Genomic DNA, 22515 nt, shown 5'->3' with positions numbered 1-22515 from the left:
CCTTCACTTGTCACAAAACCAGTTTGAGTTACCAACTCCCCTTGAACACAGAGGAAGTTATTTTGAAAAATGCTGGAAACTTGAACCCATTGACTTCCAAAGCATTCGTTTGTCCTACTATGGAGGACAATGTTTACAGATTTCTCAACATTTTTTAAATCTTCTTTAGTGTTCAACAAAAACAGGAAACTCATTAGGGTAAATACAAACTACTAATTAACTAACTAGATAGAAAATGAGCTGAATCAACACAATTCTTGGGGGTTTTTGTGGCAACTAAATTGCTTTATGTTCAATCAACTTAAAATTGAAAAAAAAAAAAACATTAAGTTAACTTAATCGATTTGCATTGGGACATCATGAAGGGATTTTGTGAAACCCAAATTTTTTTTACATTGTTGTGTGTGAACTATCCGTTTAAGTAACCTGAGCATTTTAAAACATTGTTTGCATCCAAATAGTTTGTGTCCTTTATCTGAGGTTTAATCTGAGCACTTGAGTAAAGCGCTGAGAACTTTATGTAAGGGTTTGTTCTCACGCCCTGCTTCTGTTCTCTTCTTAAGACCTCATTAGTTTAAACAGGTGTCGTGCAGAAGGCCTCATACCTGCAGGGCTCACGCTGCCTCAGGCCTGCCAGTAAACAGCCACTCCGTCATAACAATGTCCTGCGTTAAAATGCAAACGCACAGGTATTGTGAAGAATGTCTCCACGGGGGAAACTTGTTTTCATCTGTGGTCTGTAGATGTCAGTGGATCCTTAAAGTCTGGGTGAAATCAAAATGTACAGTTTATTTTGGTAGCTCACTTTGTTATCTCTAACCCCTTCAGACCTGAATTATGTTACAAGTTTCAGATCAAATGCAAACGCACATTTTCCCTGTTCCTAAGGCTTCCGTAAATGAGGATAAATAGAAATGTCAATAAAACACATGTATGAAAACATTTAGGATTTCCTGTAAAATATAGTGATGACGGAAGAAGTTGTGGTGGGTTATTCAGGATGTGGTGGGTTTCTTGGGTTATTAAAGGTGTTTTCTGTCACTACTTGTTTAGGCTGCATTAATGCATTCAGAGTAAGCTGCACGATTCATCATTAAAAGATCAGGATCTCAACACCCACGCAACATACGTTATAAATGATGGTGATTTGCATATGTTTTGAATCGCTGCATTCAAATCTGTGTTTGAAAATTGCAAAAATTAAGAAAGAGATTGAGTCTTTTGAGTTAGTTTTGAAGTTATAGTTAAATAACGCAGCAGTACTGGGAGAACAGTTTAGATTAAACCACTGATGTATATGGCAAAGATTACTATCACCGTCATATCCATTTAACAACGATAAAAAATGAAAGTTGTAGGCAGCAATTATTTTATTTAACCAATAGTTGGCGACAACCAGACATCAAAAATATGCTGCTGAATAATTCTTCAAAAATGATCATCTACCATTGAATCATGAAGTTTTATGAGTTGATAATATAATTTATTGAAAATTAGATTAAAAATAAATATATAGGATGTACAAATTATAATGTTAGATTTCTACATTTAGCGTTATCAGCAACAGTAGGAGTAACACTGAATTTTTCACACTACTAAATATTTTACAATATTTTTTTTCAGTTGATTATTTCTTCATTTTGTGGACAACATTCTACAGTTTGGAACTCATGTAGATTGCTACTTTTTTACTTGTAGTTTAATCCTAAATTTATAACGATTGCAAAGAGATCACCTCTCGCGTCATTCAAATCACATGACAGCATTTAGGCTTTCCTGTATAATATAGTGATGATGGAAGAAGTTGTGGTGGGTTATTCAGGATGTGGTGGGTTTCTTGGGTTATTAAAGGTGTTTTCTGTCACTACTTGTTTAGGCTGCATTAATGCATTCAGTGTAAGCTGCACGATTAATCATTAAAAGATCAGGATCTCAACACCCACGCAACATACATTATAAATGATGTTGATTTGCATATGTTTCGAATCGCTGCATTCAAATCTGTGTTTGAAAACTGCAAAAATCAAGAAAGAGATTTAGTCTTTAGTCTGAGTTAGTTATGAAGTTATAGTTAAATAACAGAGCAGTACTGGGAGAACAGTTTAGATTAAACCACTGATGTTTATGGTAAAGATTACTATCACCGTCATATCCAATTCTGCTTTATTGAATATCAGCTAAGTGTGAACTCTTGAAAACAGATTTTTTTGTCCATTACAAACAAACATATTCTGAAGGAAGCTGAAGTCCTTTGACTTCCATGGAATTTTTTTTTTTCTTCAAGGGAAGTCAAGTATTATACAGGTTTTCAGCTTTTCTTTTGTGTTCATCAGAAAAACAAAGCTCATAAAGGTTTGGGACCACTTCAGGGAGTAAACACCAGCCTGATCGCACGAGGAACCGTAACTATTTTACGTTTTGTCAGTTTAGTGGTAAATTCATATTCATTCATTCATTTTTATTTTCAGCTTAGTCCCTTTATTATTCTGGGGTCGCCACAGCGGAATGAACTGCCAACTTATCCAGCATATTGTTTACACAGCATATGCCCTTCAAGCGGTGATGCAGTGGCACAGTAGGTAGTGCTGTCGCCTCACGGCAAGAAGGTTGCTGGTTTGAGCCTCGGCTGGGTCAGTTGGCGTTTCTGTGTGGAGCTTGCATGTTCTCCCTGCGTTCGCGTGGGCTCTCTTCGGTTTCCCCCACAGTCCAAAGACATGCGGTAAAGGTGAATTGGGTAGGCTAAATTGTCTGTAGTGTATGAGTGTGTGTGTGGATGTTTCCCAGACATGGGTTGCGGCTGAAAGGGCATCGTGCTGGATAAGTTGACGGTTCGTTTCGCTGTGGTGACTGAATGAAGGGACTAAGCCAAAAAAAAAAAAATTGAATGAATGCCTTTCCAGCTGCAACCCATCACTGGGAAACATCTATATACACTCATTTACACACATATACTACAGACAATTTTGCTTACCGAATTCTCATATGAATTCATACAAATAAAAGATGTATGATTTTTAAAAGGAGGCATGGCACCAAACCCCACCCCTAAATCCAACCGTCATTAGCCACTAAATCAAGAAATTACGAATTGCTGTGGGATAGCGTTGGTAAATTTAAATTTTGGGTGAACTATCCTTTTACGTCTAAACTCACAGTCTATAATAATGGACAGACATATTTTTTGACTTATTAAATTCAATCCGTCTTTTTTACCACAAAACAACGAAGATTAGATTTACTTCTGAAAGTAATCAAGTGTTTTTAAACTGTTTATTCATTGTGATCGTTAGTTTACATGACATCTGTGCCAATGGTTTCTATGTATTATTACGCCCCAAGTCTAGGGGAAAACAACATGGGCATAATAAACGAGAAAACAAATGTGTTGGGGTGGTGGATTTCCCAAACAAAACTAACACTTAATGCAAAAGATGCCCTTCGGTCGACAACCAAACTTGGACACTCAGTTGAGAGTTAGGCTGCTTTCACACCTGTGAATCGATTCAGTTGTTCCGAAACAGAGATTACAATTGTTACATTGTTGCTCTTTGCTCTTGGAGCGGTTCGCTTTCACACTGCAAAGTTTCTAATCGGACCAAAAGAGCTAAAACAAGTCACGTGTGAGTAAACTCTCCTCACATTGGTCAGAGTGTCAGGGTTTATTTTGCAGCGTCCCGCTCAGCTGTCAGGAGAGGTGGTGGTTTGGTGGTGATTGACAGGGTGCGCGCGACGTGTCTGAGGAGAGATGCGGTGGGGAGGGGTGAGAAGGGTGTGTGACGATGCCTATTTGAGGACCGGGAGGGAGACGCGAGATTACCGGGAGATCATCACTCGTTTGTGGGCATCCGGAGACTCGCGAAACTTCCCGCCATACTCATAATTCTCTCTTCATATAGCCGTAAGCCTATTACATATCCATAAAACACTGTGATATAACCGCGCTCGGATCGGATTGCTTTCTCACTGCAATCGAACCACTCCAGGGTTCGTTTCAATCGAGCCGAGACCACCTCACTCAAGCGATCTCGGAGCGATTACTTTGGCGCGGAACAGAGCGCGATTGCCCTGTTCACATATGCCAAACGAACCGCGCTAACTGGGCAAACGAGATACGTTCCGAAACAAAATTGTAGGTGTGAAAGCACCCTTATTAAATAGATTTATAATAGAAAAAAGTAATACATATAAATGAGCATCTCTTCAGGGTGGCCACAGGCCAACATAACAAACAGAAGAATCTATAAAGTAAATGCACTAAATTACTTATTCATTTTTTTTTAAATACAGGAAGCTTACCTTTCTCCCTAAACTTAAACATAGTCAAAAGTAATCAAATAAATAGGCAGGCCACCCCTACAAGCTCAAACTCTTAAGATAGATTAACGTATGAGCAATGGTACAAAACTGATTGTTGGTCGTCGGCCGGAGGGGTAAGGGAAACCCAGGAGCTCCACTTCCAGAACCGAACGCAGCACAAATGAGCTCCTCGAACCCTGCCGAAAGCTGCTTTTGATATAGGCGTCCGAGACCAGCAGCCAATCAGAATTTGAGTTCACGCTGGTATGGGACCCTATGGGATAACAGAAAAAACAACAAGAAGGCGGGACAAAAAAAAAGACACGCAATACGCAATAATATAATAAACTTCAGTCGTAACAGTATTCTTAAAAATAGTCCCCAACATTTATATTAAGAATTTATTGTGGGAGTTAGAATTGCAAATGATTTGATCCAAAAGTTTGTCTGCACCCCCTGATGCAATAACACTGAAATCCCACCAGAGCTCTTAATTGTTTTTTTTTTATCATCTGTATCCTGTGATGTGACGGATCAGGAATGCTTCTCCCAGCCTTGAGCATTTCCTGCAAACACTGAGATGTGTCACAATGGCATTACCTCAGCTAGTTAAAACCAATGTCTCACTCCACTCAAAGATACACACATCTGACTCTGAGATTGACTGATTCACTTTATGACTTAAACGCTGCCGTGTGTTAGTGTGTCAGTGTTAAAATGCTTCCTCTAATCATGGTTTAATGACAAGATACAACTAGGTGTGCATGTGGAAACATTGTAACCACTTTTTTTGTGTGCACAATCTGACACAGTCTCATTCATTCATTATGAGTGGGGGCTACCTGCTTTTACCTACACCTACCTGCAGGTTTAAAGATTAAATGGGATTGACTGTTGGAAATATAATTTAGGCTCATTCACATTGAACACGATAACATTTTTTATTAGAAAATTTGACAGCTCTACGCCACACTGTAAAAAATACTTTGTTGATTCAACTGCTTGACTTAATTTAGCTGAACATATTGGATTTAGCTTTAAATGTTTAACTTAAATTAGCTGAACTTATTGGTTTCAGCTTTAAAAACTTAAGTTAGCGGAACAGATTGGATTCAGCTTTAAACATTTACTTTAACTTAAATTAGTTGAACATATTGGATTCAGCTTTAAAAATTTAACTTACATTAGCTAAACTTATTGGATTCCTCTTTAAAAACTTAAGTTAGCTGAACTTATTGGGTTTAGCTTTAAATATTTAACTTAAGTTAACTGAACTTATTTTGTTCAGCTTTAAAAACTTAAGTTAGCTGAACAAATTGGATTCAACTTTAGATATTTAACTTAAGTTAACTGAACTTATTGGGTTATGCTTTAAAAATGATCTTAAGGTATTGGATTCCGCTTAAAAAAAATTAAGTTAGCAGAACTTATAGGATTCCTTTAAAATTTTAACTTAAGTGGGCTGATCTTATTGAATTCCGGTTTTAAAAAGTTAACTAAACTTATTAGATTATGCTTCAAAAATTAAGTTAGATAAACCTAATGTATTCAACTTTAAATGTTAAACTTAAGTTAGCTGAACTTATTGGATTACGCTTTAAAAACTTAAATTAGCAGAATTTATAGAATTCAGCTTTTAAAAACTTAAGTTAGCCAAACTTATTGGGTTTAGCTTTAAAAACTTAACTGAGGTTAGCTGAACTTATTGGGTTCAGCTTAAAAAACTTAAGTTAGCTGAGCATATAGGATTCAACTTTAAATATTTATATTAACTTAGCTGAACTTATTTGGTTATGCTTTAAAAATGTACTTAAGTTAGCTGAACTTATTGGATTCTGCTTTAAAAACGCAAGTTAGCGGAACATATTGGATTTAGCTTTCAAAACTTAAGTTACTTGAACTTGATGTATTCCGCCTAAAAAATTAAGTTAGCTGAACTTATTGGGTTCAGCTTTAAAAAATTTACTTAAGTTAACTGAACTCATTGGGTTATGCTTTAAAAAATTACTTAAGTTAGCGGAACTTATTGGATTCGCTTTAAAAATTAAGTTAGCAGAACTCATAGGATTCAGCTTTAAAAAATTTAACTGAACTTATTAGATTCTGCTTTAAAAATTAAGTTAGATAAACATATTGGATTCAACTTTTAATATTTAACTTAAGTTAGCTAAAATTAAATACTAAAACTAAAAACAACTAAAATTCAAGTTATTATTTGTTTCTCTTAGAACTAAGACCGACGATTAGACTTTTGTCAGGTAGTGTACTTCATGACACCCACTCAAAAAAAATGACTTCTGTTGCTTGTCCAAACTACTTTATTAATAGGAGTTGAAACAACACAATTCTTACATTTTTTGGGAGGACAACTTAATTATTTTATGTTCAATCCACTTAAATTTGCAAGAATAATTAGGTTAACTTAATCGATGTGTGTAGGGACAACATAAAAAGAACTAAACCATAGTGCAACATTGCGCTCCTGTTTGGTGCCTGAATGCACTCTGCAGCTTTATATCAGCGCTTTATAAATATAAAAGAACATGACGCACTCGTAACATGTAAATTATACACATAAGCAGCGATAGACCGAGCAGAAGTGTTAGCTTAGAGTCAGACATAAACTGCGTGAGTCAGATTTTAAGACCCGCTCTGAACTCTTTTAACGCGCCGTCAAAGTGCTTTAACACGATGCCTTTGTCATTACAAATCCACCATAAAATTCGCTTACATTTGGCCAATCTGTCTGTGTTGCGAAAACACAGCGCTTCTGTTAAAAGGTCACACACACACACACTCACACACACAATAGATATGCAACCTTTCTCCATGCTCCCTTCATCCGTGTAACAGTCCTTATGTTAAGAATTTCACACTTTATTTAACTCGCCTGTTGGTATCAGTGTCAGCGCACTGGAGGAAGGCATAAAGCACCAATTCTCCTGATAAAATAAGAAAGCTGGAGGAAATCAGTCACGTGAGAGATGGCTTTTGAGGATCATGTAGTCTATGTAGAGTGGATTTCCGAGCGGATTTTTGTCAGCTGAGGGCAGTAATTTCTCCCCGTGTGTAAAAGTGAAGATGTGTGTAGACGTGCGTGTTCATCTGGGCCCTGACATCCTTCCCTCTTTATAACGACCCAGTTTCAGCACATCAGATGTAATAAAGCCCGCCTCTGTATCCTCGCGGATTACTGCCGGATATACCTGCCGGGAACTGGGGCTGGAGGCAGAATACTGCGCACTTACAGTGGGGGAAATAAGTGTTGAACATGTCACCGTTTTACTCAGAAAACATATTTCTAAAGGTGCTGTTCACTTAATATTTTTATTGGATGTTGGTAACAACTAAAGAAATCCATACATGCAAAACAAATTAGTTTAAAAATGAAGTTATGTGTAAGAAAATCAAATGAAGCAGGGGAAAATGTATAGAACACATGAAGAAAGGAAGGTGTGGAAAGACATGGAAGGCCCAGACAGCAGTTGAAATCTCTCAGTAGTTCTTCAGCAACGCTCTGCTCCTCAGTGTAAATGAATATCAGCTGCTTCAGTCCAACATCTACATTAGCAGGAACCAAAACCAACTCATGGCCAGCTTAAACCAGCTCATGACCAGTTTAAACCATGTCAAACCAACTCATGGCCAGCTTAAACTAGCTCATGACCAGTTTAAACCATGTCAAACCAGCTCATGACCAGCTTAAACCAGCTCATGACCAATTTAAACCAGCTCATGACCAGCTTAAACAAGCCTGACCCGCTCAAACCAACTCATGGCCATCTTAAACTAGCGCAGATTAGCTCACTACCAGCTTAAACAAGCATGACCAGCTCAAACTAATTCATGACCAGCTTAAACCAGCTCATGACCATAATAAACCACCTCAAACCAGCTCATGACCAGCGTAAACAAGCCTGATCTGCTGAAACCAACTAATAGCCAGCTTAAACTAGCTCAGTTTAAACTGGTAATGCTTGTTTGATCTGCTCATGAGCCGGTTTAAGCTGGTCATAAACTGGTTTAAGATGGTTTAAGCTGGTCATGCTTGTTTGAGCTGCTCATGAGCTGGTTTAAGCTGGTCATGAGCTGGTCATAAACTGGTTTAAGATGGTTTAAGCTGGTAATAAACTGATCATGCTTGTTTAAGCTGCTCATAAGGTGTATTGAGCTGGTTTAAGCTGGCCATTAACTGGTTTAAGATAGTTTAACCTGGTCATAAACTGGTCCTGCTTGTTTAAGCTAATCATGAGCTTGTTTAAGCTGGCCATAAACTGGTTTAAGCTGGCCATAAACTGGTTTAATATATAGTTTAAGCTGGTCAAAAGCGGGTCGTGCTTGTTTGAGCTGTTTATGAGCTGGTTTGAGCTGGTTTAGGCAGGTTATAAACTGGTTAAAGATTGTTTAAGCTGGCCATGCTTGTTTAAGCTGCTCATGAGCTGGTTTAAGCTGGTCACTAACTGGCCATGGTTGTTTGAGCTAGTCATGAGCTGGTTTAGGCTGGCCATAAACTGGTTTGAGATGGTTTAAGCAGGTCATGCTTGTTTAAACTGCTCATGAGCTTGTTTAAGCTGGTCCCGAACTGGCCATGGTTGTTTGAGCTGGTCATGAGCTGGTTTGAGATGGTAATAAGCCTGTTTTTAGATAGTTTAAGCTGGTTATGAGCTGGTTTGAGCTGACAATGCTTGTTTGAGCTGGCCATTAGCTGGTTTAAGCTGATCAGGCTTGTTTGAGCTGGTCATGAGCTTGTTTAAGCTGGTCCCGAACTGGCCATGGTTGTTTGAGCTGGTTGTGAGCTGGTTTGAGATGGTAATAAGCCTGTTTTAAGAAAGTTTAAGCTGGTCATGAGCTGGTTTGAGCTAGCAATGCTTGTTTGAGCTGGCCATGAGCTGGTTTAAGCTGATCAGGCTTGTTTGAGCTGGTCATGAGCTAGTTTAGGATAGTCATACACAGGGCTGAGCTGGTCATGTGCCGGTTTAGGCTAGTTTTAGCTGGTTACGTTAAGTTTCAGCTGGTTAAATCTGGTTTAAATTAGTCATGTGCTGGTTTGAGCTGCTTATTTTCTGGTGTAAGCTGGTTATGAGCTGGTTTAAACTGGTTTGAGCTGGCCATGAGCTGGTTTAAGCTGATCAGGCTTGTTTGAGCTGGTCATGAGCTAGTTTAGGATAGTCATACAAAGGGCTGAGCTGGTAATGTGCCGGTTAAGGCTGGTTACGTTGGGTTTCAGCTGGTTAAATCTGGTTTAAATTAGTCATGTGCTGGTTTGAGCTGCTTATTTTCTGGTGTAAGCTGGTTATGAGCTGGTTTAAACTGGTTTGAGCTGGCCATGAGCTGGTTTAAGCTGATCAGGCTTGTTTGAGCTGGTCATGAGCTAGTTTAGGATAGTCATACAAAGGGCTGAGCTGGTCATGTGCCGGTTTAGGCTGGTTTTAGCTGGTTACGTGGGGTTTCAGCTGGTTTAATCTGGTTTAAATTAGCCATGTGTAGGTTTAAAGTGCTTATTTTCAGGTGTAAGCTGGTTATGAGCCGGTTTAAACTGGTTTAAGCTGGTCATGTGCTGGTTTAAGCTGGATTGAGCTGCTTTGGACCAGCTTAAACCAGCACAGGTCCAGCTAAAAAACGGTTCAAACCAGCACCCATGCTTCAAAAGCTGACCAGCGAATTCAGTTGATTTCTTAAGGGTTCATCTGTTCAACCTGTTGTTGAAAAGTTTCAGTCACTTCATAATGGCTCACCATGTAACAAAATCGGTGGGAACTAGACGGTTTGACCACCAAGTGCAGATTTCCACCAGTAAACAAGAGGATCTGAAACTTTAATCAATACAATTTTCCAAATATCAGTGCAGATCAAAATAAGAGATCATCCAACAACATGCTTCATTTTGAACCACATTTGTCTGCATATATTTCTTGAGTTGCAACATGTTGTGTCTGGTTTTGAGATTTAAAAGGTTCAGACATATTTATCGGTTTTATAAAGAACAAAAGAATATAAAGTTGGCTTCAGAAACTCCAACAGTCTCCTATATCGTATCCCGTCTGAGCCTTTGACTGTTGCACAGATGTTCTGCTGGAAGAGAACCACAAGTGTGAGTTTTTATTTACAGACTCACAGGGTTAAACATACTGATGCACTTTATGAAGTACCCACATGTAAACAACACAAAAAAATGATTGCTTTTGTTGAAAAACCCACAGCAATTACCAGATACAGTACATCTGTCTCAATGAAATCAACTTTTGTGAATCGGACTCTCTAATAAAACACAATTTATATGCAGAGCCTGGAGAATTAACGCAGCTTTTGACAGATGAATAAAACAAACGACGTTCGGCCGATGCATCAATTTGACTTGCGGCTGTCGGTGAGCGATCCTGCTCGACCGAGAACTGTTGAGCGCTTTTAATTACGTGTGTAATAAGATCGGGGTCAACATATTTCATGCCAGCAAAAAATGATGCGTATTTAATGGCTCCCATATATTACCGTCCCCGTGTAACATCTCTGACGGAGTGCCTGTAAGTTTGGCCTCCATTAATCAGCATCAGGGTTTGTCTGGTTAGAGAGGAACAGATGAGCGCCCCGCGTTCTCGCTGTGAGGCATTCTGGGAAGGGGTGTGGGGTCTCCGCGCAGAGCCGCTGATAGATAACATTCAGCTCAAGGGTGCCTAATAAAGCATGTTACAGGGCTTCGCGGGGCAGCGTTACAGACTGCCGTTTGTACAGTGCAAGATGTATTGGGTTAATATAGCTACTCACTGGTGCTTACCTGACTAAGTGGCTTTGGTTCAGGAGCAAGGCTGCCTGTAATCAGTTATGCCTAATGAGCGCACTTTCTTGTTGCTGTTGTTCGGCTTTACAGTGAACATGAAACAACATGAAACAACATTCATGGGGCATTGCTCTATAACTGTATACAACGCTAAATGAGGATACAAATGTTGTTTTTTATATTTGAGTAATATTTGATAACCATACTGCAGTAAAGAGAACATTTCTAAGATAATTCCACTTTATAAATCTGGAGACTTTACAAATTATAGTCCATTTTCTATACTGTCTGAGTTTTCAGACATTTTGGAAAAACTCTTTGTTGAAAGGCTTAATAATTTCATAGAAATGCACAACCTTTAAGCTGATGAGCAATACGGTTTCAGGAAAAATGGATCAACATCTCTAGCATTAAAGGGCACCTACTGTATGGTGAAAAATCTACTTTTCAAGCTGTTTGGACAGACATGTGTGTAGGTATAGTGCTGGGGTTCCCAAACTTTTCAGCCAGCGACCCCCAAAACAACAAAGCCAGTAGCCCCTTTCACCCATACAGACCTTTCCGGAAAATTGCCGGCAATTTTCCGGAAAGGTTGTATGTGTGAACAGGTCCTTTTCGGAAATACCGGTAAATTCGTTCTGGCTATTTTCCGGAAAGAGAAGTTGAAACATTACCGGTAATTTGCCGGAATGCTGCGCTGTGTGAATGCAGAAGGAAGATTCCTGTAATAAGCGCGTGCACGTCTAGAACGTGCTGACGTGAGACGTCTGCTTTAGCCAATCACAACAGTCAGACGCATTTACGTGCGCGCGGTTTGTGAGGATAAAAGCCTTTGAATATTTTTCCAGACACATTTAGCTGCTAGAAGTTAGTCAGATCACGTTTATATGTTCTTCTTAATGCCAACTGTGTAAATAATCATCGATGAGATGCTTATGATAAGCCGTTGTTTGTTTACCTTCAAGCTTTGCGTGTGCCTGTGAAACAGCCTGTGAGCGCCTGCACACACACATATTATGAACATCTCGACATGCGAAAGTGATCCTGCGAAAGTTGTTCACAATATTGATCATCCACAGAGTTTGTAATTTAGTCAAATGTTTACAAACACAAGCGCAGCCGTTTAAAGCTCATTTGTGGTGAATGATGTCAGAATTTACCGGTATTTTGGAATGGATGTATGAATGCTCTTTTCCGGAAAATTTCCGTAACGTCCTCGCCTGTGTGAACAGCGCTTTTTTGAATATACCGGTAAAGTCGTTCCAGAAATTTTCCAGATATTTACCGGTATCACTGTGTGAAAGAGGCTAATGACTCGCGACCCCCAATATCCTCTGAGGTGGTTATAAATACAGAAACCTTGCATGCAATGACGCAGACACACCAATTAAATTTGTGTCAGTGCTTTAAATGTTCCAGAAAGTATAACCTGATGTTATAAAATCAAAATGCATCTGACGCTATTGCTGCCTTTAATATAATGTAATTACCCCAGGGGCGCAATCCAATAGAACTAGTAACTATAAGCTGCTATAGTAACTATATAGTATATAGTAACTATAAACAACTATTTTTATTTTCAGTATAGTTTTGGATAAAATATGTTAATTCTTATGGTTTAATAAAAATAAATAGATTTTTGGAAATCACCAGGCGACCCCTCTTCATTGCCCTGCGACCCCTCGGGGGGTCCCGACCCCCACTTTGAGAACCACTGGTATAGTGTATAGACCATCATATTGGGGTGATAAAACAGTCCTTTTTTTTTCAATTAACCAACATAAATACGGTAGACCAATTGAAGCGGTTTTCAGACCGACCTGACGTCCAGACTTGACGTAGGAGTGCGGTCCACCAACATTGATTGACAGGCGCATCACCATATCTTCAGTTTCTTGTTGCACGTCCGCCATTTTTGGCGTGTGAGTCAAAGGGATGTCACTAAAGGAACACCCTTGCTCTATTTTTAGATGTAAGGCTCATTGGGCTCAACACAAGATCAATATTCTCTACATTATCGCTCTAATCGGAATAGACCTTTTTCACAGAAAACGGGGAAAAAATAAGCAAGGGGGCTAATAATTCAGGGGGGCTAATATTTCTGACTTCAACTGTGTGTGTGTGTGTATATATATACATATACGAGTTTTTTTTTAAATGATGTAGAAAAATAAGAGAATAATAGAAGGCAAAAAATAATGTTTTGCTAATAAATAAAGCTTTAAAATATAAGCATTTTCACTAGACAATCAGTTTGGGCCTTCAAAATTTTTTTGGAGGAAAAGGTGGGCTTCGACGTGAAAAAGGTTGAGAACCCCTGCAATAAATCATAATATATTAGTATTAGTACGTAGTGTATGTGTGTGAATGAGAGTGTATTGGTGTTTGCCAGTGATAAGTTGCAGCTGGAAGGGCAACCGCTGTGTAAAACATATGCTGGATAAGTTGGCGGTTCATTCCTCTGTGGCGACCCCAGAATAATAAAGGGATTAACCACTTGTTACAACCGAGATATGCAGAAGAGCATCTCTGAACACACAACACGTCCAACCATGAGGCGGATGGGCTACAGCAGCAGAGGACCACACTGAACATGACATGATCACTGTACTCAAATGGCCTCCACAGTCCTCAGAACTCAATCCAATAGAGCACCTTTGAGATGTGGTTTAACGGGAGATTTGCATTTTGGTTGTGCAGCCGACAAATCTGCAGCAATTGTGTGATGCTATCATGTCAATATGAACCAAAATCAAACAATTAAGGCAGTTCTGCAGACAAAAAGGGGTCCAACACGGTATTAGTAAGGTGTACCTAATAAAGTGGCCGGTGAGTGTATATCCACACTGAAAAAATATTCATTGGATTTACAATTTTTTTTCAGGCAACGGCTGGCAAACAATTTATGGGCTGGGTTTTAACAAACTAAATTTAGTAATGTTCAACTTAAACATAATTATTAATAATAACAATAATATCAAGTTATTATTATTAATAATAATCATAACAATATAATATTACTTTTTTAACAGTGGACAGCCATACTTTAAAACCAAGAGTTTGTCTCTTTAAAGGAGATTGTTGGAAGAAAGTTCATCCATCCACTCACTTTTTACTCTGGTTGACCTGATCAATGTCCACTTAAACGGCCAAGTGGACTCTCTACTGTACCCATAATGCTCCAATGTGCTCGGTTTAACCAGGTGTGTCTATATAAGAAGAAGAAGAAGCAGAAGCATCCAGGTAAGTCCCGCGGCCAGATACCAGTATCAGCGGCCGATGCTGCACCGCGGAGCCGCCAGAAGTTCAATTACAGCCGGGCTCCTCGGAGCAGAGACTCGCATTGATTGCGGAGGCCAACAATTGATTTTGTCCATTACGCGGTGCGAATGTTTCCATCCCGCGCAGATCAGGCTCTCCTCCTCCTGTGGGTGGAGATAAGAGGCCGCTGTATTGTGGCTGCCTAATCTGTGTGACGGTGCTTGTCTGTGGCGAAATTGATGTGGCTTTTCATGGGCTTTCCGGAGGGGGGTCCGCGCCGCCGCACACGTGGCCGGCTGAGGCGCGCTGTTCTCCGGCCGCGCACACCGGTGGCGCCCGCGGGGGGATTTGCATCGATATACTGATATTTTTTTTTGCCCTTTGTGTTTGGTCCTTATGGAGAGAATAAAGGAGTTTGTAATGATCTCATTCTTCGCGACTTGTTGAGTTCCTGAGCCGGTTATTGGTGTTATGATGCGATGTGAAGACATTGTGAGGTTTAATGCAAATGATCGCGTTTTAGGGCAAATGGGAAAAAGTCAACATGGATATAAAATGTAGGCTAATGTTTATAAAAGATGATTTGACTAAATGTACAAATACTGATAATAATGTTATACCATAGCATTAAACCATAGAGCTTAACGTATTTTTTTTATTTATCAAGTAATAATAATAGTAATAATATAATTAATAATATTTAATTATTATACAATACAATATAAATTGATATTATTGATATTGAATAATAATAATATTATTATCATTAATAATATGAATATAAATATGAATATCAATGAATTGATGATAATATAATAATAATAGTAATAATAATATCATTAATAATATGAATAAATTGATGATTTAATACTAATATTAATAATATGAATAATAATTTGAATAATGTTATAATAAAAAATTGATAATATAATAATAATATTAATAAGAATATGAATAAATTGATGATATAATGATAGTATGAATATGAATAAATTGATGATATAATAATAATAATAATAATAAACATATGAATAAATTGATGATATAATAATAAGAAGTAGAAGAAGAAGAACATGAATATGAATAAATTAATTATATAATAATAATAATAATAATAATAATTATTATTATTATTATTATTATTAGACATTATTAATAATACAATAATTTTCTTTTTTCACTTGTTCATTATTAATGCATATTTTTATTATTTGTTTATTATTAATATAATATTAATTCTAAATTATAACCAATCACATAATAAAAATTAAAATCTTAGTTTTACTACTGTAACATTAAAAAATAAATATATATATTTCGAAATTATATATATTATATACATCATTGAAGCATATAGGTAAACTTACTAAAAAGTATCAATAATAATAATAATAATAATAATAATTGTTATTATTATTATTAATAGTTTGATATTATTAATAATATGATAATTCCATTTCCCACTTTTGATTAATAATGCATATTTTACATTATTAATAGAATATTATTCATAAATTATAAATATTTTTTTAACTAAAGAAACTACATTAACAATAAAAATATATATTTGCAGTGGTTATTGCATTTGAAGTATCCCCAGGTATGCCTTTATTCACACACACACAGACACAAATGGATGATTGAATATTTATGTCAGATTTAGTCTTTTTGTAGTATTATTTGCATACTATACTTTTTGTGTTACTATTTAAAATTATTAAATTAATTACTATTACTATTTAACTCTTATTAAATAGAAATATTGCAAAATGTCTAATATTTATACTTTATTTCAACTATGATTTTTAATCATTTAAAGTTTAACAGAGCGTCACGGCGGCGTTTAGTGTGTAGCACGATCGCCTCACTGCAGGAAGGTTGCTGGTTTGAGCCTTGGCTAGGTCAATTTCTGTGTGGATTTTGCATGTTCTCCTCCTGTTGGCGTGGGTTTCCACCAGGTGCTCTGGTTTCCCCCACAGTCCAAACACATGCAATATAGGGGAATTACTAAAACTAAATTGGCTGAAGTGTGTCTGTGTGAATGAGTGTCCATCTGTGATTTTCAATACTGGGTTACAGCTGTAAGTGCATTTGCTGTGTAAAACATATGCTGGATAAGTTGGCGGTTCATTCCGCTGTGGCAAACCCAGATTAATAAAGGGATTAAGCAGCAAAGAAAATGAATGAATGTTTTATATGCTCTAGTAATGCTTTGTTTTAATTGTAAAGACCCATCATTTTGGTCTTAAACTGACAATCAACAATAATAATAATAACTAATTATTATTATGAATAATAATAATAATTAATAATATTTAATAATAATTAATAATAATAATTATTATTATTATTAAATATTACTAACACAAATATTGTAAATATCTAATATTTATATATTATTCTAGAAACATTTTTTAATCATTCAAATTTTAACAACGCCGGGACACAGTGGCAAAGTGGCAAGCACTGTCGCCTCACAGCATGGGTTGCTGGTTCGAGCCCTTGCTAGGTCAGTTGACATTTCTGTGAGGAGTGTTGGCGTGGGTTTCCTCCGGGTGCTCCGGTTTCCCCCACAGTCCAAACACATGTGCTATAGGATTGCGGCTGGAAGGGCATCCACTGCATAAAATATATGCTGGTTCATTCCGCTGTGGCGACCTCTGAAATAGAGACTAGGCCGAGAGAAAATGAATGAATATAGAGTTTCAGTTTACATTTTAATTTTGATTTAATATTTTAGATGATTTTGCAGTGCTTTATTTTATTTGTAAAGACTTAAAATGTAAACTTTAGATTAATCTGACAACAATAATATTAATAATAATAATAATAATAATAATAATAATAATAATAAAAATAAAATCACAATAGGCCAATAGCCTTGTGGTTAGTGTGTCGACACATGGCACTGAGGTGTTCACGGTAACCTGAGTTCGATTCCTAGTTCGAGGTCCTTTGCCGGCCCATACCCTATCGCTGCTCCCAATACTTTCCTGTCTCTAAATCTCCACTTTCCTATCACAATAAAAGGTGAAACCCCCTAAAAAATAATAATTAAATAATACAAAAAATATAGAAATTAATTATAGATATATAATTGATTATTGAGATCATTGCTATTATTAATATTACTTTTCAAGGTTACACTTGCTTTCCAGTATTTATATTTTATTTCAATTAACTATTTTTATCCTTTGAATTTTAACAACAATAATCCATGAAATCTATTTAAATATTAAATAAAAACAACATATATATAAAATTCTGTGTTTTAATATATTATATTATTTATAGTCAAGCTATAGTTCTGTTATTAATGCAGTAGTAAAAATATTATTAAACTGTGCTTATTCACTCTCACAAATAAAGGTACAACAGCTGTCACTGAGACCTACCTTTACTAAAAGTACACCTGTGTACCTAAAGAGTCCATAATGATACAAGTAAGTACATAAAGTAAAATTAGTACCTTCATTCATTCATTTTCCTTTGGCTTAGTCCCTTATTTATGTGGGGGTCGCCACAGTGGAATGAACCGCCAATTCCAGCATATGTTTTATGCAGCGGTTGCACTTCCAGCCGCAACCCAGCACTGGGAAACACCCATACATACTCATTCACAGACACACTCATACACTATGGCCAATTTTGTTTACCCAGTTCACCTACATGTATCACGCATGTGTTTGTACAGTGGGGAAATCCATAGCCAAACCCACACCAACACAGGAAGAACATCCAAACTCCACACAGAAATGCCAAATGGCCCAGCTAGGACTCAAAACAGCGACCTTCTTGCTGTGAGGCAACAGTGCTAACCACTGAGCCACTGTGTCGCCCCAAATCAGTACCTGAAAAGTACAAATATATACCTTTTGTGAAAGCACAAAACCCAACTGACAGCTTTTATATCTAAATAAGCGTTTATCCTACATACTGGCCTCAAGAAAACAAAAGTATTCCACCATTAAAAGCGTAAATTCCAGCATAAACGATTAAGTGGTTGAAATTACAAACGGTCAAAGCTGATTTTCATATCTCCTAAATGTCAACAGAGCCAGAAGCGTGCATATTCATACAATGAAAAGCACAGACACAATGAAGTCCTCCTGAAGAGAAGACAGCCGGCATTACCTCATTCGGAGACTGATTAAATATATTAAAATAAAAAGAGGGATTTCGACTGTGTTACTGCCCTGTGAGAGAGTTTGATTAATTAGCATATTTGCTTTCTCATTTAGAGGCATTGAGAATTCCTCCTAAACATCATTTTCCACACGGCTAAAAAAACGCTGTCACAATGTCTTTTCTCCGTGGAGAATTTCGCAGAGCCAGAACAATGAAGCTGAAATGTCTAAGTTATAATTATACCTAAGATGACAGATGACAGTTAAAAACTTAATTTAGAATAAAAATCTCTTTTGACTGAGTTGTGCGCTGAAGAGAGAGAAAGCGGGGGGAAAGAGAGAGAGAGAGAGAGGGATCTCTCCTTTAGAATGGTAATTACTCTGCCATTTATTATTCGATCAGCTCACGCAATTAAACGGGTGTGTGGAGGACACAGCTGATAATAAAGTGAAGGGAAAGAGAATGCTAATTAACCTCCGAGACGCTGCTCCTCCTGCGCTTCTCCACGCTCCGTCTGTTGGTGCCGTGACCCGGAGGGAGGGGGGCTCGTCCGGACGCATCAAACCTTTACAGACAAGAGCCGACCAGTTTATTGACAGATGAGGATATCATTTGATATTCACAAGAGATTGTTTGTTATATCTGGCTTCAGCCAGTGTCAGATTTTCTTGTTGCAACTAATTGCTGATCACGATATATACGGTATTATCGCGATATCCATCTGAGCTGCAAAAAAGGTTACCTTAACAAGTATAATAACCAAAAAATGCTCAGACTAAATAAAGTCTTGAGTAATTTTCAACTATAGCATCCTCTGAGGTTAATTAGCAAACTGTCTTGTTGCCAATAATTGCTGAATATTTTATCGCGATATACGATACTATCATAATATTGACCTCAGCTGCAATAAAGGTTACTTTAACAGGTATACAAACCAAAAAAAAAAAAACTTTATTGTATTCGTGTTCGGACTAAATAAATAGTCTCAACTAATTCTCAACTAGCATCCTCTGAGGTTAATTAGCATTCTGGGATTACATTTTTTTGTTGCTGAAGGTTAATCGCGACACGGTATTATCATTATGTTGACCTGAGCTGCAAAAATGGTCACTTTAACAGGAATAAAAAACAAAAAATATTTACTTTTATTGCATATACGTGTTTAGAGTAAATAAATAGTCTCAACTAATTCTCAACTCGCATCCTCTGAGGTTAATTAGCATTCTGGGATTATATTTTTTTGTTGCTGAAAGTTAATCGCGATACAGTATTATCATTATGTTGACCTGAGCTCCAAAAATGGTCACTTTAACAGGAATAAAAAACAAAAAATATTTACTTTTAGTGCATATACGTGTTCAGAGTAAATAAATAGTCTCAACTAATTCTCAGCTCGCATCCTCTCAGGTTAATTAGCAATTTGGGATCAAGTTTTATTGTTGCTAAAGGTTATTCGCAATACGGTATTATCATTATATTGACCTGAGCTGCAAAAAAACGTACTCGTGTTATTGCATATACATGTTCAGATTAAATAAACCGTCTTAACTAATTCTCAACTAGCATCCTCTAAAGTTGATTAGCATCCCAGTATCTGACTTTCTTGTTGCAAATAATTGCTGAAAGTTTTATCGCAATATACTGTATTATCATTTTATTGACCTGAGCTGCAATAAAGGTTACTTTACCAGGTATAATGGCCAAAAAAAAAACTTGCTTTATTGTATATACATGTTTAAAGTAAATAAATAATCTCAACTAATTCTCAACTAGCATCCTCTGAGGTTAATTAGCATTCTGGGATTATATTTTTTGTTGCTGAAGGTTAATCGCGATACGGTATTATCATTATATTGCCCTGAGCTGCAAAAATGGTCACTTTAACAGAAATAAAAGCCAAAAAAAAAACTTGCTTTATTGTATATACGTGTTCAGAGTAAATAAATAGTCTCAACTAATTCTCAACTAGCATCCTCTGGGGTTAATAAGCATTCTGGTATTAAATTTTATTGTTGCTAAAGGTTTAATCGCAAAACGGTATAATCATAATATTGACCTGAGCAGCAAAAAGGTTACTTTAAACAGGTATTATGACCCAAACATTCTTGCTTCATTGCATATTTATGTTCAAAATAAATAAATAGTTTCGACTAATTCTCAACTAGCATCCTCTGAGGTTAATTAGCAAATTTTATCTAGCAAGTTTTATCACGATACGGTGTTTTATATATATATATATATATATATATATATATATATATATATATATATATATATATATATATATATATATATATATATATGATACTAAACGTATCATATTGATTTATTTTTGGAATAAAACAACATTTATTTACTAGTCTAGAGAAGGCTTTGGGGTTCCTTATGTTGATCACAAAAGAAGATAATTTTAAAAATGTTGGAAACCAGTAACCATTAACCATTAAGTACATTAAAAGAAACATTAAAAGAAATGTTTTATTTTAAAAAATAAGTGAACAAAATATGTGTAGTCCATCTGGAGGAGACTTTTCAAAAATGCTGAGCTTTTTTCTTTTGAACACAATAGAAGATATTTAGAAAAATGTTGGAAACCGGTAACCATTAACTTTCATCGACTTTTCTGTGGAACAAAAAGGAAGATGTTTTGAAAAAGGTTGGAAACCGGTAACCGGTGACTTTCATAATATGAGTTTTTTCCTGGAACATTTTTCAAAATACACATATTTTGTCAACCTTTTTCTTAAAACGAAACAATATTTTGTTTATTCTTTGAGGTTTTTTCTTTTAAACACAAAAGAAGACATTTTGAAAAATGTTGCAAACCGGAAACCGTTGACTTTTCTGTAGAACACAAAAGAAGTTATTTTGAAAAATGTAGGAAACCTTTAACCATCGACTTCCATAGTTATTTGCTTTGCCAACTATGAAAGGTCAATGGTTACCATTTTCCAACATTTTTCAAAACATCTTCTTTTGTGTTCAACTGAAACAGTAAACCCATAAACACTTGATTGTAAGTAAATGACCCTTTTTAGCGTGAACTATCCCTTTAAAATCCATCTCTGTTGCATTTACCATTTAAAGAAATCTCCTCCAGGTAAACTGCACACCTGTCTTCCATGCAATCAGCACATGTTGTCCTCATACTAAAGTAATCCTACAGTAGGCCAACATGTCTGCTGTTTTCATCCACCAGCAGAAGCACTTGAGAGCCGAAGCCATCATTCTGAACTAGTGGCCACTTCTGAAGGAGAGAAATTTACATTTAGCTGAAAACCCCACTCTCGTGAGAGGCGAAGAAGAAAGGAAGGGGGAAAAAATCCAATCTGCGGTAATAGTAGCTGTAGTTTGGTTTCGCGCCACATTATTTGCATTCCTCAGGTACGGAGCTCGATCCCGGTAACGATTCACAAATCACTGTCGCCGCGCCAGTCAAGGGCTCAATAGACCATTGTACCTGCGAGTGTAATTGGTGAAGGCTTGACAGAAACTCGAGTCGTAACAAAGATCTCTCGCTTTAGGGCTGAGGGATGATTTTCATAATGTTAGCGCCAAATGAGCGCGGAGGTCTCGGGGTCTGGCACTGAGTGACACGCGCGCGCTCGCCGGAGAGACACGCGCGTGCACGCCGCTGTCAATTAAAGAGTCTGATCCGCTGTCAACAACACTCGCACCGCCAATTTGAGCAACTTTATGACACGGCAAAAGCACGAGGACCCCCAATTATTTGCCCCCGAACAAACAGCTTGACAAATGGCGACGAAACATCAAACGCGTTTTTGTTTCAGTCGTTTTGTTGTTTTGAAAAAAGCAGCGATGTTACGAAATAGAAATAATTGCTTCTGAATAAGTCATATCTTGTCAGTTCAGAAGCTAAAAATTGACATATATAAGCTCCATACCAGACAGGAACACATGACAGATAACTGGAAGCCCCAACTGAAGCACAGGTGACAAAATAGTGTAGTAATTTATAGTAAACAACCTACAATAGCCACTTAATTGTACTATAGTAACGTGATTTACAGTAAATACTGTAGTGTTTTTGATCC

General features: G+C 36.9%; 2 long non-coding RNA genes across 2 annotated transcripts; one reads left to right on the top strand and one right to left on the bottom strand.

The window, feature by feature from the left end:
- The first annotated feature begins 428 nt into the window (after nt 1-428).
- On the top strand, nt 429-4607 carry LOC147835204 (uncharacterized). Its single transcript, XR_015498976.1, has 4 exons — nt 429-894; nt 1624-2160; nt 2344-2559; nt 2901-4607. It is a non-coding gene; the product is annotated as an uncharacterized LOC147835204 (long non-coding RNA).
- Nucleotides 4608-8539: 3932 nt separating this feature from the next.
- Nucleotides 8540-22103, bottom strand: LOC141376257 (uncharacterized). Its single transcript, XR_015498975.1, has 3 exons — nt 21539-22103; nt 18935-19025; nt 8540-10365 (listed from the first exon to the last, which is right to left on the bottom strand). It is a non-coding gene; the product is annotated as an uncharacterized LOC141376257 (long non-coding RNA).
- Nucleotides 22104-22515: the final 412 nt, after the last annotated feature.

The sequence above is a fragment of the Danio rerio genome, chromosome 9 (assembly GCF_052040795.2).
Source record: "Danio rerio strain M-AB ecotype USA chromosome 9, GRCz13ab, whole genome shotgun sequence".
Taxonomy (NCBI): Eukaryota; Metazoa; Chordata; class Actinopteri; order Cypriniformes; family Danionidae; genus Danio; species Danio rerio.
This window is presented reverse-complemented; position numbering and strand designations above follow the sequence as displayed.